Source organism: Struthio camelus, chromosome W, assembly GCF_040807025.1.
Source record: "Struthio camelus isolate bStrCam1 chromosome W, bStrCam1.hap1, whole genome shotgun sequence".
Classification (NCBI taxonomy): domain Eukaryota; kingdom Metazoa; phylum Chordata; class Aves; order Struthioniformes; family Struthionidae; genus Struthio; species Struthio camelus.
The window spans coordinates 15,375,184-15,391,531 of record NC_090981.1 but is presented as its reverse complement, the minus strand read 5'-3'; the positions used below and the strand labels follow the sequence as shown (position 1 = coordinate 15,391,531).

Here is a 16,348-nt window from a genome sequence, read left to right as displayed (position 1 = left end):
CGGCATAAAGAAGTTTTGCAAGTATTGTTTTTACTTTTTCTTCCAGCATAAGACAATCTACGAGTTAAATGCTTATGATGGATAAGTAATGGAAAGAACCTGCATAGATGTTAGAAAAAAGTTCATGTGCGTGCGTGCGTGTGTGTACATATATATGTATAAACTATATAATACCTCAAAATTATTTTACTTCATAGGGAAAAGCTTCCACTTATTTTCAGCCTGTCTCAAGATCAGCACTATGGTACCTATTTTGTTCTTGAACAAGAAAAGATATTTGCTTTGCAGAATGAGAACAACTGCATTTTTCTTAAACATGTTCCTGGTCTTTCTTTGAAGTTGAAACACAAATTTCATTTGTTACAAAGCAAAACGTTTGCGTGAAAACCCCCCTGTAAACTGATGGACTAAGCTAATGAGCATTTTTCTTGATTATTGAAAGGAGTGGGGGGAGGAACCAACCCAACCCTGCAAAGAGTCCTTGAAACCTTTCATTTCATGGCTTCTTGTTTTCAGTCATATTATGTTGGGTACGTGCCCATCTCATAGTAAAATGATTAGAAAGAAACACTGTTTAGCTGGAATGCATTTGCCTATTTGTCTAAATGATAAATTTATGGGTTATATATATATATATATATATATATCTATATATCATACCACCTAATGGTTGGACAACTAACCTTACTGGTCACCTGTCTCTCCTGTATTTATGCAAGCACTGGATCAGCTTTTAGCCTTGACTAGAAGATCTGATGACTAAATGTTTTACATTTGTTAGCTAAATAGTGTTATAGTTGCTATCTAAAGGTACTGGGTGATGAGAGGATTTAAACCAAAACAAACAAGCCAAAACAACCAACTAACCTACCGGGATGCCTGACACTGAGAGGCCATACTTAGCTCCTGTGTACCCTTTAGTGTCCCTAGGTGTCCAAATCCCCGTACATCTTGCTCTGAGTGCCTACTACATTCTACTAGATGCCTTCATATGTTAACTCTGCATTTTAGTGGGAATTAAGTGCCCTGTGTTTCTGAAAATTCTCAGGCAGCTTTCCATCTCAAGTATTTGAGCCTATAAAAATCAGAGCCCAATCCCTTCATGCTGAATTCATCTCTCAGTAACGTTCTTCATTTTTTCTCCTTACTGACTGATCTGTATAGTGGCTTCTAAGGGAATTGTATGGATTTTATCAATAATTAATTTCAAAGGATAAGCTGTTTAATATCGCTGAAACTGGTATGAGCATCTGTGTTGGTGTTCACTTAGTTTGAGACTTGTCTAGCAGTCGCAACAGATTTTCATAGATTTTGCACATACAGCTTGATTAGGTGTTGTATATCTTACCAGTGTTTCTCTTTCAGACTGTAAATGGATACATCTTATTTTTTGATCTCCTGTCAGCAAGAGAAAAATATATTTATGAGCCTGTGTATCCCAAGTAAGTATCTTAAACTTTATACTTTTTTTGTGTCTCTATAATATAGAAAATTGCATGCAGTCAAGTCTTCAGCAAAATTAACAATAAAAGTGTTCTTGCAAAGTGTATTTTAAAATTGGAAGGATATGTGAAGTATCATTCCTATGAGTTGAAGTCAATTCAGAAGAGAAGTTGATCTAGCTGTTTTGTTGTACACAGGTAAGATTCTTTAGCTCCATACTATCAACAACTTCATTTGTTCAACTGAGCTGGTCAAAAACCACTAATTTTGTTAGGAATTATTGGGGAGCAAGTCTCTTACAGATTCCTCCACTCCCACCATTTTTTATTGAATTAGAAGAATCTTTAAACAAGTTGGAAAGAAATTGCAAGTCTATAGGAAGAAAATAATAAATATTTCAAATAAAAATGTAGTTGTATATTACCCGTAGTGTTTAATGTTGATGTGATCCTCTTAGTTCCCTTACTGTGACCCAAAGAATATCGAATCAGACTGGTTAAGGCTGGAAGGGACCTCTGGAGATTGTCTAAGTCCAACCCTCCTGCTCAAAGCAGGGTCAACTAGAGCAGGTTGCTCAGGACTCTCTCCAGTTGGGTTTTGAATATCTCAAAGTATGAGAACTCCACAACCTCTCTGGGCAACCTGTTCCAGTGTTTGATCACTCTCACAGTAAGAAGTTCTTATGTTTAAGTGGAATTTCTTGTATTTCAATTTGTGCCCATTGCCTCTTGTCCATTCACTGGATACCACTGAGAAGAGTCTGGTTCTGTCTTCTTTACACCCTCCCACCAGGTAGTCATACACATTGATAAGATTTCCACCCGAGCCTTCTCTTCTCCAGGGTAAACAATCCCAGCTCTCGCAGCCTCTCCTCCTAGGTCAGGAGCTCCAATCGCTGTGGCCCTTCGCTGGACTCGCTTCAGTATGTCCACATCTTTCTTAGCCTGGGGAACTCAGAACTCCACACGGGACTCCAGGTGGGGGGTCTCACCGGTGCTGAGCAGAGGAAGGATCACCGCCCTCGACCTGCTGGTGACGCCCTTCCTAATGCAGCCCAGGATGCTGTTGGCCGCCTTTGCCACAAGAGCGCATTGCTGGCTCATGTTCAACTTCTTGTCCACCAGGACCCCCCCCCCAGGTCCTTCTCTGCAAAGCTGCTTTCCAGCCAGTCAGCCCCCAGCCTGTACTGGTGCATGGGGGTTATTCCTCCCCAGGAGCAGGACTTGGCTTTTCCCGTTGCTGAATTGCATGAGGTTCCTCTTTGCCCGTTTCTCCAGCCTGTCAAGGTCCCTCTGAAGGGCAGCACACCCATCTGGTCTATCAGCCTCCCCTCCCAGTTTTGTATCATCTGCAAACTTGCTGAGGGCGCGCGCACTCTGTCCCATCATCCAGCTCATTACTGAAGAGGCTAAACAGTATTGGCCCCAGGATTGACCCCTGGGGGACACCACTAGTGACTGGCCTCCAGCTGGACTTCATGCTGCTGATCGCAACCCTCTGAGCCCAGCAGTTCAGCCAGTTTTCAGACCACCTCACCGTCCATTTATCCGGTCCATACTTCACGAGCTTGTCTATGAGGATGGTATGGGAGACAGTGTCAAAAGCCTTAAAGTAGAGATAAACAGCATCCGCTGCTCTCCCCTCATCCACCCAGCCAGTCATCTCATCATAGAAGGTTATCAGGTTGGTTAAGCATGAAGAAGGCCTCATCTACTTCTTCCTGATCAAGCTGTCTGCAGCAGACGCCCACAACAACAACAACCACCATGTGAGTCTGCCCTCTAATCCTAACCCCCTAAACTCTCAACTGGCTCATCATCCATCCCTTGGCAAAGCTCCATGCATTCCAGATGCTGTTTTGCATAAGGGGCAACTCCCCCTCCTTGCCTTCCCAGCCTGTCCTTCCTAAAGAGCCTGTATCCATCCACAGCAGCACTCCAGTCGTGTGAGCTATCCTACCACGTCTCAGTAATCCCATTAAGATTGTAGCCCTGCAATTGCACAAGGACCTCTAATGCCTCCTGTTTGTTCTCTATGCTGTGTGCATTAGTGTACAGGCACTTCAGAGCGGCACCCAGTCTTACTGACTTCCTAAATAAAAAAAGGGAGGGGGGGTAGGAGAGCTTTCCCCATAATGCTGTCCTGTAGGCACTTCCTTATTTATGTGCCTACACTTGGGGTGACCCCGCTTCAGCCCTGTTTTGTTGAACGTTTCGACCCTTCTGTTCACATCACCCTGTGCTTGCCTACCTGGTCTACCACTTCCTCAATTGGCAGTGAGTCATCTCCCTCCTCCCATCATTCCTAGTTTAAAGCTCTCCTCACCATGTTGGCCAGCCTGTTGGCAGTGAAGCTTTTGCCCCACTTGGTCAGGTGGATCCTGTCTCTCCCTATCAGTCCTTGTTCCCTAAAGAAGGTCCCCATGGTTGTAAAAGCCAAATCCCTGTCATCAAAACCAGTTGCACAACCAGTTGTTGACCTGCGGGATCCATCCACTCCTCCTCAGGCCCTTTCCCCCTCACCAGCAGTAGTATTGAGGAGAAAACCATCTGGGCCCCCGTGCCCTTGACCCTTACCCCCAGATCCATGTAGTCACTCTTGATACGCTCCAGGTCTCCCCTGGCAGTATCGGTGGTGCCTACGTGGATGAGCAGCAGGGAGTGATAGTTTGAGGGCCATACAAGCCTCTGCAGTCTCTCTGCAATGTCCTGGATCTGAGCCCTTGCAAGCAGCAAACGTCTGGAGACAGCAGGTCAGGTCAGGAGGTGGGGGGGGCCTCCGTTCTCCACGGCAGGGAGTCGCCCACTACTATCACTCACCTCTTCTTCCTCCTGGTGCTGCAACGTGGCTTGGGTTCAGCTGATTCGGATGCTTTTTTTGACAGCGCTCCTCCTATGAGGGCACCGAATCTAGTCTGTAGTTGCAAGTCTTCAGGTGGCGTAGGAGCCTTCCTCCTGGTTCCAGAAGTCACGAGCCTCCAGCCTTCACCATCATGGGAGTCTCCACTTTTCAATCCGATAGGCACAGACTCTACCTGCTCCTTCTTTGGTACAGTTGGGAGTTCAGGTTCTTGAAGCTGCAGGGTCTCAAAGAAGATCCAGTTGATCTCTTTTTCATCATCTCTGATACCGCAGTCTGCTGACCTCCTCCCACAGCTCCTTAACTCGTCAGCACAGATCCTCCACCAGGGCACATCTCCTGCAGGCTAGAAGACCATCTTCCACTGCCCTAGCATCAGCAAGAGGCCCCAGGCATTCCTGCAGCCTGAGAGTTGCAGAACTGCATCCTCCTTCTAGAGCCCCGTCTGGGTCAAGGTCTCTGATGTTACAGGGACAGTTGCTCCAACAGCTGCTGGGGACAATGCCCTGTGGTGCATCATCACCATTGCTGAGGGATATGTATGCTGTTCTGAGCAGAGTTGCTGGCCCCTTTCCGTGCACCCTTCTGCTACAACAGCTACTACTGTATCTGTTGATTACCTGTGTTAGCTACATGCTAGGCTGGCACTTATGTAGGCCTCTCCCTAGCACCTGCTGAAAGGGTGCCTGACCACCCCCACACCCCCCCCCCCAAAAAAATCAGGAGTCAGCTACAACAAAAGCTCAAAGCACCCTTTGATCAGGAATAGCTGAACAGACTCATTTGAACAAGTGAAACATATCAGAAATATTTGTGATGGTAATTTTGCCAAATTTTATTAAAAGCCAAAGCTAAAGACTTTCAATTGAGACTTCAAAGGGAGTGTTTATACAGGCAGAATCTGTAGCCATTGTTTAGATTAAATTTGCCTGGGAGAATCACAGAATCACATAGGTTAGAAGGGACCTCTGGAGGTCTCTCTAGTCCAACCCCTTACTCAGAGCAGGTCCATCCAACTAGATCAGCTTGCTGCTCCGGGCCTTGTCCAGCTGAGGTTTGAATAGCTCCAAGGATGGAGAGCCCACAACTTCTCTGGGCCCCTGTTCCAGTGTTTGACCACCTGTCGCAGGCAAAACAGTCTTGACTCGGGGAATTTCACTTAATTTAATTTATTGCCGATTAACATAAACTTTTAATTACGGATTCGGGTATTGAGAAACAAAGATGACATAACAATTAAATGTCTTTCCTCCTCCCTTCCCTGGGCTCAACTTCAGTCCAACAGTTCTCCTCCTCCCTTCCTAGTCTCCACTCCCCTTGGTTTTGCTGCACGTTACACTCCCTCCCTCCAGTGAGGCGACAGGTGGTGCAAGAGGTTGGGGGGGGGGGGGTCAGCGGTCAGCAAGCAGTCTCTCTTTGCTGCTCCCTGCCTCACACTCTTTTCTTCCGCTGCTCCGGCGTGGGTTCCTCCACTGGCCACAGTCCCTTCGGGGGTGTACCTCTTGTGTCTCCTTTTCGTGTCTCCTCACGTCTTTCCTTTTATGTGTCCTCACGTGTGCCCTCACGTGTCTTCTCCTGTGTCTCCTCCCTGGCAGCTACCGCCCTTTCTTAACTATGTTTTAGCAGAGGCACCACAGGCTCTTCTGAGTGGGTGGAGTTTAGGCATGCTTTAGGTGGGTTGTTTTTATCCGTTACAGAGCCATCTGGAACTGGCTGTGACTGGTACAGGGTGATTCATGACCTTGTCCCGCACAGGTCACCCCCGCAGCCCCCTGCTACCAAAACCCTGCCGTTTATGCCCAATACGCCACTCTCACAGTGAAAAACGTTTTCCTTATGCCTAGTCAGAATTTCCCTTGTTCCAGCTTGTGTCCGTTGCCTCTTCTCCTATCACTGAGCCCCTTCGAGAAGAGTCTGGCTCCTTCTTCTCTTTATCCTCCAATCAGGTAGCTGCAGACAGCAATAAGGTTTCCCTGATCCTTCTCTTCTGAAGGCTGAATAAACCCACTTCTCTCAGCCTCTCCTCATATGTCATGTGCTCCAGCCCCCTGACCATCTTGGTGGCCCTCCGCTGGACTCGCTCCAGTACGTCCATGTCTTTCTTGTACGGGGGAGCCCAAAACTGGACACCGCTCCATATGGGGGTCTCACAAGTGCCGAATAGCGGGGAAGGAACGCTTTCCTGTAACTGCTGGCTACAGTCTTACTACTACAGCCCAGGATGCGGTTGGCCTTCTTTGCTGCAAAGGCACGCTGCTGCCTCACGTTCAACTTGTTGTCCACCAGGACCACCCCCCCAGGTCCTTTTCTGCAAAGCTGCTTTCTATCCAGTTGGCCCCCAGCCTGTACTGGTGCACAGGGTTATTCCATCCCAGATGCAAGACTTGACATTTGTCCTTGTTGAACTTCATGAGGTTCCTGTTGGCCCGTTTCTCCAGCCTGTCATGGTCCTGCCCTCCAGCATATCGAGTGCTTCCCCCCAGTTTGGTATCGTCCACAGACATGCCAAGAGTGCACTCTGTCCCATCATCCAGGTCGTTAATGAAGATGTCAAACAATATTGCCCCAAGTATCCACCCCGAGGGATGCCACTAATAACCGGTCTCCAGTTGGACTTTGTACTGCTGAGCTGAGCCTGACGTTCCAGCCAATTTTCCACCCACCTTATCGTCCACTTATCTAGCCCATATCTCATCAATTTGTTGATAAGGAGACTGTGGGAAAGTATATCAAAGGCCTTGCTAAAGTCAAGGTAGACAACATTCACTGCCCTCCCCTTGTCCACAGTGCCCATCACCTCATCATGGAAAGGCAATGAGGTTGGTCAAGCATGATTTGCTCTTGGTAAATTCATGTTGGCTGCTCCCAACCACCTTCTTGTCCTTCATGTGCCTGGACATGGCTTCCAGGAGGATTTGCTCCATCACCTTCCCAGGGACTGAGGTGAGGCTGACCAGCCTGTAGTTTCCCAGATCCTCCTTCTTGCCCTTCTTGAAGATGAGTGTGACATCTACTTTTGTCCAGTCATCAGGCACCTCCTCCAATTGCCATGACATTTCAAAGATGGTAGACAGTGGCCTAGCAATGACATCAGCTGGCTCCTTCAACACCCTCAGATGCATCCCATCAGGTCCCATGGACTTGTGCATGTCTAGTTGGCTTTAGTGCTCCATAACTATATCTTCTTCTACAGTGGGTAATGTCTCATTCTCTCAGACTCGGCCACTAGGTTCAGGGAGGCCTGAGGGCAGACCTTACCAGAGAAAACTGAGGCCCAAAAAGGCCTTTTTCACGTCCTCTGTCACTAGGTCCCTTGCCCTATTCAACAGCAGGCCTGCTGTCAGGCCTGGGAAGGGCACTGACACAGTGATACCAAGATGCTCAATCTGTCTGCCTGGGTGTTTCTCTGTTAGTGTTAGCTGGGGAAAGCCCTCCCCCGCGCCCCCCCCCCACCCCGCCCCGAGTCCGCCCCACTGCAAAGCAGGTGTGGCATGTATGGTATGGTCACAACAAAGGGTTTACTTTATTGGCCTGATCTAGACTGCAATGATGAAGCATAGGGCTACCTGACTGGTATCGCCAGACAGCCCCAGCCACATGATTTGCATACCTTATTATTGCTTTTCCTGTTTCCAGGGGAAAACGTTCCTTCAAAATACAATCACTTTTGGTCTGGGCACTCATAGTGGGGAGAATTGTGGGCACCCTCCCCATTGTGCTACCCCCTCCAAGCCTATACCCTCAAAGCAGTACTGGCTGCCTGGAGGGGCATGCTGAAATCTCTCAGACTATTAAACAGCTGTTAGAAGCAGGGGTTATTTGGCATTATTTAATAGCCCTATTTGGCCTGTAAAGAAACTGGATGGGTCTTGGTGTATGACCACAGATTACAGGCTTTTGAACACAGCCACCCCTCCCCTGGCTGCAGTGGCTCCCGAGATTGTCACCCTGTTAGAGCGGTTAGAGGCTGAGGCAAGTGCCGGGCATGCTGTTATTGACTTGGCGAATGCCTTCTTCAGTATCCCTATTGCTAAAGAGTCACAGGAACAGTTTGCCTTTTCCTGGGAAGGTCAGCAGTATACATTTACGGTGCTGCCTCAGGCATACCTGCACAGTCCCACAATTTGTGACGGCATTGTGGTTCAGCACTTGGAGGAGTGTAATCTGTCCCCAGAGCGTAAGCTGTCCCATTACATTGATGACATTCTGCTGACTGGACCTACTGAACAGGATGTTGGAGAGGCACGGAGTAGTGTTGTGGACACTTATGAGAGAGCATGGTTGGGAAATTAATCTGCAGAAAGCACAAGGGCCAGCAACTGAAGCAATGCTTTTAGGCATCATCTGGCAAGGACCCTGCCAGATTATGCCTGAAGCTGCAAAGCAAACACTACTTCATATAGCTGAGTCCCAAAATAAAGCTGATGTGCAGCACTTTGTGGGATTACTAGGGTACTGGTGCCAGTTTATCCCACACTAAGCACAGATGTTAAGATCCCTGTATAATGTAGCAAAAAAAGAAGAGCCAATTTGTATGGGAGGAAGATGAAAAAAGAGGCTTTGAACAGGCTAAACATGCTGTCTCCCATGTTGTCGCATTAGGTCTCAGGCAACGTCACAAACCTTTTGAACTGGAAGGCCTAGTTTCAGGGGACGATGTAGCATGTTGGAGTTTGTGGCAAAGAGGTGCCAATTTGTATGGGAGGAAGATGAAAAAAGAGGCTTTGAACAGGCTAAACATGCTGTCTCCCATGTTGTCGCATTAGGTCTCAGGCAACGTCACAAACCTTTTGAACTGGAAGGCCTAGTTTCAGGGGACGATGTAGCATGTTGGAGTTTGTGGCAAAGAGGTGAAGGGAAGCAAATCCCACTTGGCATCTGGCCATGGCATCTCCCTCCCTCTGCACAGAACTATGTGCCTTTTGGAAAACAATTACTGGCTGCATATTGGGCTTTGGTAGAAACTGAACGAGTGACTGGGGGAGAGACCGTCACTCTGATTGTGGGCTTGCCTATATTGCAGTGGGTTTTGTCTAATGATCGCAACTACAAAATTGGAAAAGCACAACAATCCAGCACTATAAAATGGAAATGGTATACTTCCATGCTGGCCAAGCCAGGTACCCACAAAATCAGTGCCTTGCAGGAAAAAAATAGCCCAAATAGGATTGACAGATGTGACTCAACCTAATCTGGAGCTGCTACCCCCCTGCCTAGGCTCAGGAAGCCCTGCCATATGAACATCTCATCCCTGAGTAGCGATAGCGTGCCTGGTTCATGGATGGATCAGCAAAATATGTTAAGGGGGAGAGGTGGTGGAAGGCTGCTGCCTTTAAACCTGCTGAGCAAATTTCTTTGACCCGACAAGGCAAGGCGGGGGAGTGGCAGTCAGTATGCAGAACTAAAGGCTGTATTCATGACACTAGAGGCAACCCCTCCCACTCCCGAGTAGACACATATACCAGTTATGTTGCTGTGTCCCCAACTACACATACCAACCAGAAAGGCACACTGAAAGGCCTGTGATTACTTAGCCAGTGGATAGGTCCACCCGCCTGTATCCAGGTGGACAATGGGTCTCGTTTTACAGGCCAAATGGTCAGACAGTGGGCTGCTGAGCATGAAGTACGCTGGGTATACCGTATACCCTATCACCCCAGAGGAGCTGGCCTAGTCGAACGGATCAGTGACTTACTGAAGGAACAGTTACATGTACTGCTCCCCTCTCACACTTGGCAGGCATAATTGACCAGCAGTGCTATCACAGGCTGTAATGAACTTGAATAGTAAAGCACGCTTCCAAGGATACACCTCCTATCAGCTTCTCTTGGGACATCAGCACTATGAGGTACAGCCCGGGATGTTGACAGAGCCCAATGACTTATTGAGAGTCAGAGGCAAGTACATGTACCGGACCTCTCAAGGGAAACTCATCATCTGTGCAGAAATCCTGGCACATGGGCCAGGAGCCATGTACTTAATCCTAGAGGAGCAAGCAGACACCCCTTGTTATGTGCCTTAACATATGCTGTATGTAAAATAATGTCTTTGTTTTATCTCATGCAGAGCCGCTATGTGGAGCCTCACGGTATTGCTTTTGCTCTCTGCATGCTATGTATCAAGGAACATGACGTGCTGGACACCCCTGCCCTCCAGCCACACCGAAGCTCTTCCTTGTCTACTACATCACATAAGCAACTGGACTGGTGGAGTTTGCACCACCCTTGTCTTACAGGACATGGGACTAGGGGTGGAGCCCGATGGCAAGACATCTTTGAGGGATCCTAGCTCTAATGCAACTGCTTTTTGACACTTATTCTCACAACCAATATTTGCTTTATTTGTCATTACTCTTGCATTATTAACTGTAGTAATCACTTTGTACATAAGAATCGTTCTAGTAGCCAAAAAGCTTACTGATATAATCTGCAGCTTCCAATATCTTCAGGAGGAGTCAACTGTACGTGGATCAAGGGCTGGAATATAGTGATCCTAATCGGAAGACTATTGTACATCAAGGAGTTAGTGATCCACAACAGTTAACCTGAGTAGGTGCAGGCTTGTGCTGTGCTGTGCTGCTATATGTTATAGCTTGGTCTTCTGGCCTGTGTTGTGCTACGGGGATCCCTTGGCCACCTTTCCACAGATGGGATCTGCACAGTGTGCTGCACCCTGATTTGAGGCCCGTTAGATGCTGCACAACTTGAGGTTCCCAGCATCTGAAGGGATGTAAGATTATCTATACTAATCCTCTTCCCTTGTAGCGTTAGCTCTAATAACTGGCATTTTAAGTGACACTTTAAAGAGTCTGAGTGCCTTTCTTACTGGGATCATAATGAACCAGCACCTCCTGGTGCAAAACAACAGGCTACGCTATCCCAATGTTTTCCTTCACAGACTAACCATTCTTGTTTCATTACTGGCAAAGTGGTCAGTTGCATGCTCTTGCAGGTAGCAGCCAAAGAGGCATTCTGGACACCAGTAGAAATAGTCTTAGATCAGTTTCTCACTACTTCCCAGGTCTTTCTTTCTATTTCTTATCGGATAGCAGCTTTGGCTAATTCCTCAAAGTGCTAAGAGGTTAGTTGCCCAACCAGTTGCAGCTGGGATTAGAGGACTTGGATATCCATGGTGTTTAGGGCAGCTCCTCCAAGTCCTGGCATTCCCAATATGTCTCTCTTAGTTCTTCTGTGAATGTCGTGTTCAGGGAACATGGCACGTTGAATCCCAATAATAAAAGGGGTATAGGTGGCACTGTGTCAACTTAGATTCCAATCCCACCTGATGTGGTATTCTCTCTTATCGGGTTACCCCAAATAAAGTCTGCTACTTTCCTGTGGTCAAACATAATGGAGGGTGGTGGTCCAGATTGTGTTCTTTGCCAAGATTACACCATAGTTAGTTCACTAGTTTGGTTTGTGTTTCTTCCCTTAGATAAGGTCTCATTATATTTAAATTCTAATCTTAGATTGTTTTGGGTCCATTTATAAATACTTGTGAAGTTGGTGGTCCAATTAAGTCTAGTCATTATACCAATGAGATAGTCCTTTATGTTCACTAATATATTCTACATACCCAGCTCCATTTTTACCTGCTCCACTCTGGCTGCTATTCCTAGCTAAAGTTAACTGGGTTGTATTACCTTTAGGGACTATTATCCAGTGCATCCCTGCCCCATATGTGGCAATATACTCCCCTTCAATTTCCCACCATATCGCAAATCTTTTAATAGTTTGTTACAGTTCGTTTCATATTATTCACTCTCATTCTGTGGTGGCATGGTAGCTTGTGGCCAGCACTGGGGGGGATTGTTTGTGCCACTGTTATGAGTCAGAGTCACTGTCAGAGTCCAGACTGCTGTCCATACCAAAATAGGGTTTATCTTCCTGTATATAAAAATATTCACAAAGGGTTAATTACAGTCAACGTGTGTGTGTGTGTGTGTGTGTGTGTGTGTGTGTGTGTGGATAAACATTTAATTTCTCCTTTTTGTAACAGTACCCATGCTGTATGTCCCGGGCCATGTGCAAATACTACCCCCTCTCTGTGGTTTCCCTTTCCCTAAAGGGGGGTGACAGCCCAAACCTTTGTTCCCATCCAATCATGGCCTGTCACAACAGGAACTTTATCGCCATCTACTGTTCTGACAGGTTTAGCCTGGGCCAGGCCTGGTCAGGATGCTGCCCCTTGAGTGTTCACAAGCCAAGCGGCTTCTGCCAAATTAATAAATATCCCAGTTTCTCACATCCCTTTTGTCTAGGGCTCGCAGCATGGTTTTTGGGAGTCCATTATACTGTTCTACCTTTTCTCAAGGCCGTGGGATAATAAGGTATATGGTGTAGCCAGTCAACTCCATGTTCATCTGTCCATAAGTATCATTTCATTTTTTAAATGAGAGCCACGATCTGTAAGGCAACTCTAGGCTAATATTGCCTCATGCTGTAATCACACATCTAGCACCCTCCCTCCCAGTAACCACCCTGTATGGGAAAATGCGGAAGAATGTCGAGGAGACAGGCAATGGAAGCTAGCCAGACTGTTCCGTGGGAAAAGGAGCATCTACAGCTCTACAGCAGCTACACTGACCCATAGTCACGCGGCTGAGCCTGTGCCATTGTGGCGCTACGCCTGGGCTTTGAATCAAGATTAGCGATGAGCTCAATATGCTTACTGCGCATGTGTGTAGTCCATAAAAACCTCACATAGTGCCCCCTCGGTGTTCCTCACCATAGACCGACGCTCAGCAGTGCCAGGGACTCTCCCGCTCCATTATTGCCTCGATCAGGAAATCGCTGGGGAACCCCTGCTCAGACGCAGAGGTAATAACTGCTCAGTATCGCCCCTAGTGTGCCTTGTGCTTGTGTATCTGTCCCTGCCGGGAGTGCAGGCGTTACCCCCACCTTACCCTTACAGTTGGCGTAGTCAGCAGGATACACAAACAACAATGCCAATGTCATGGTCGAGGAGAGCAAAGGGGGAGGGCGAGAGCCAAGGAGAGGCTGCTCGCCTGCGGCTGCCAGGATGGCCCCAGACTGAGCGGTGGGGGCCGGTAGCCGCATTGCTTGCCACTCTGGCAGTCCCCGAGGACTGGCCAGAGTTGGCACAGGGGGAAAATGTTACCCCAAAAGTGGTTGAATCTGCTTTACGGGCTATGCCCTCCCGCACTGCCACGGGAGGCCCAGGAGGGGCGGCTGAGCCCACCACAGAGCACCCTCATGCTCTGGGCCCCACAGCACTCCACGCTACGAGAAAGGTTCGGGTGGTGGTATAGGTGTCCCTGTCACTTATGAATGGGTTCACAGTTAACGGCCAGAAACAAATAACAAAGTTTAATATGTATCACTAGTAACAATAACAATTAAAAGCTAATGATAACAACAATAGTAGCAATACACCGTTAATCAGTCAGTAACCACACATTGAACCCCCCACACAACACAGAACAGGGGCAATTACAGTCATTACAAACACAAACTTGAGCTCAAACCGGTAAGGGTGAAGGTACCTGGTGGTTACGCCGGAAGGCGTCGGGCGGGGAGGAGGAGGAAGGGACAAGCAGGCCACGCCCGGGGTGGGGGGTGCCGCTTCGAGCCCGAGGATTACTGAGCAGGCCACACCGGGCGCAGTGTGCCGCTGCCATGCCATGCGCGCTCTGCAAGTAAGCAGGCCACAGTCGAGCCGGTGTGCCGCTTCGGTTACCGCTCCCCGGAGTGGGGAGGAGGCGAGTACTCACGTGTCCGCCGGTGTTAGTAGCGGTGGGGGATCCCTAGCTGCCTGACCCAGCATCCCAGATCGGGGGCACGGCAGTGCTGGCTGCCCGCAGCCTTCCGGGGCGGAGAGCTTCCCTCGGTGGCAGGGAGGGAGCCTTGGAAAAGGCTGCCTGGCGTCTCGGAGTCTCGGAAAAGGCCGCCGAGGCGTCTTCTTCCCCACCGCTTCAGTGATTTCAGCTCTCAGCGGCTTCTTCTTCTTCACTGCCGCCACTTCTTCAGTGAACTCAGCTCTCTTCTTCTCTCCGCCGCCGCCACAAAAGCCCCTGCTGGGCTCGCGTGTGCCCCTTTTATCCCTGTCCCACTTCGGGACCGCAGGCAAGCGATTGGTTAAATTTGTCTAGACCCCCGCTCTTAGTGGTCCGGTTTCAATCCCTGATTTTAATGTGGGCCGTGTAGACTCGCCTTCCTTCTGGAATATTCTGCTTGACTGACCGTTACGGGCTGCTAGGTTACGTGTTAGCCCTCCACTAATGATCTTAGATTGTGGCAGTGGGGGATTTCTGCAGGCTAACCGGGGTTACAACAAAGGACAGGGTGATTGGCACCTTCTACCCATTGTTCAGTAAAAACCCATTTTCTTAACTTCTCCCCTAAACCAAACCTCTCCATGACACGCGCCACTTCAGAAGTGGCTCAGAAGCTAGCCAGACGATTAGGGTGGGCACTGTTGATGGGCATTCGAGTCTTAGATAATGAGGTATCATCTTTGCAGCAACGAGTAAAAGATCTGGAGAAGGAGAATGGGGAGTTGCGTGACGCGAAGGCGGTAGCACAGGAGTTGATTATGACCCAAACTGAAAAGACTCAGGAATTAACCCATAGGGTAGAGTGATTAGCTTTACGAGTGGCTAACAAACACCATGCACGCTATGGTAAAGCCCCAGCTACAGTTGCCCAGGTGAGCGCAATAATAACTAGACCCTCCTGGGACCCCAAGGAGTGGCATGGTAGTATTTGGAGCACTTCATCTGACTCGGAGGTTGAATTTGGATTAGAAGGAGGACTGGCTACTCCCCAGGACCCACCTCTTGTGCAATTGAAGGGGGAGAGGCAAGTAGATGGGAATACAGTGGAGCACTCTAGGACGTATACCCTGAAGGAATTGCGTGAGTTTTTAACTACTTTCCAGCAGCAGCCCGGGGAGTCTTTGTTAGCCTGGTTAGTGAGGGCATGGGATGCAGGCGCCGGCTCGCTTACTCTCTTAAGAGCGCAGCGAACAGAGGCAGCGAACAGACGCAGCAGTTTGCGTGGCAGTTCACACAGTAGGGTGCCAGAAGGCACCTTCATTTCTCGTAGTAGTGTGTGCTTCCTCGGGTATGGTCATGACACGCTGCAGAGCGCATTCCCCAGTGGCTGTTGGAGTTGCTGCATCACCTGTGTCTGAAGCTTCAACCCAGACAGACTCCCAGACATCAGATGCAGCTCTACAGGTGTCAGGCTGCAGGGAGTGCCTAGGGCCTCTCCGTGAGGCCTGGGCTGACAGTCAGCCATTCTGTGATTCTGTGTGAATCACAAGGGTCTGGGAGCCCAGGTCATTTTCTCCTCAATCCTGCCTGCGAGGGGGAAGGATGGGAGGAGGAGCAGACGGATTTTCCAAGTTAACAACTGGCTGTGCCGCTGGAGTTGACAACAGGGTTTTGTTTTCTATGACCATGGGACCCTGGTCGAAGACCGACAGCTGATGGGGAGAGATGGGCTCCACCTCACCAAGCGGGGCAGGCGTGTCTTTGTCAACAGGCTGGCCAGCCTGGTAAGGAGGGCTTTAAACTAGGAAAGATGGAGGAGGGGGAGCGTTATAGAGACAGGGTAGTCAGTATAACACCATTCAAGTCAGGATGCCTCCAGCAGGTGCATGCAGCCAGGGGAGACAGCATGGGACGTGGCTATGGAGGATCCTCTTGCACCTCTCCTGAGAAGTCTGCATGCTCGATTGGCTCTCTGAAATGCCTGTACACCAATGCACGCAGCATGGGGAATAAGCAGGAAGAATTAGAGATCTGTGTGCGGTCGCAGGGCCATGATCTCATTGCAGTCACAGAGACATGGTGGGATAGCTCGCATGACTGGACTGCTGTCATGGATGGCTATGTGCTTTTTAGGAAAGACAGGCCAGGAAGGCGAGGTGGTGGAGTTGGGTAAGGATTAAAGGGCAGGCTAACATGGGTGACACGGTGGTGGGGGTTTACTACAGGCCACCTGATCAGGAAGAGGAAGTAGATGAGGCCTTCTACAGACAGCTGGAAGTAGCCTCACAATCACAGGCCCTGGTTCTCATG

The 16,348-nt window shown here is 48.8% G+C and overlaps 1 protein-coding gene and 1 long non-coding RNA gene across 3 annotated transcripts in view; one reads left to right on the top strand and one right to left on the bottom strand.

Annotated features, from left to right (window-relative positions):
• The window catches only part of LOC104153816 (uncharacterized), a 42,027-nt gene extending 29,479 nt beyond the window's left edge, over positions 1-12,548 (top strand). For both annotated transcript variants that reach the window (XR_011137467.1, XR_011137466.1), the window contains exons 2-3: positions 1,366-1,442; positions 10,369-12,548. This is a non-coding gene — a long non-coding RNA (uncharacterized lncRNA). The remainder of the gene's footprint in view (positions 1-1,365; positions 1,443-10,368) is intronic.
• LOC138064168 (guanine nucleotide exchange factor subunit RIC1-like) overlaps positions 1-14,335 on the bottom strand; it is a 42,026-nt gene extending 27,691 nt beyond the window's left edge. Inside the window, exon 1 of the mRNA XM_068925622.1 lies at positions 14,036-14,335. The gene's annotated coding sequence lies outside the window, so the exon portion shown is untranslated. The remainder of the gene's footprint in view (positions 1-14,035) is intronic.
• Between the last annotated feature and the right edge of the window lie 2,013 nt (positions 14,336-16,348).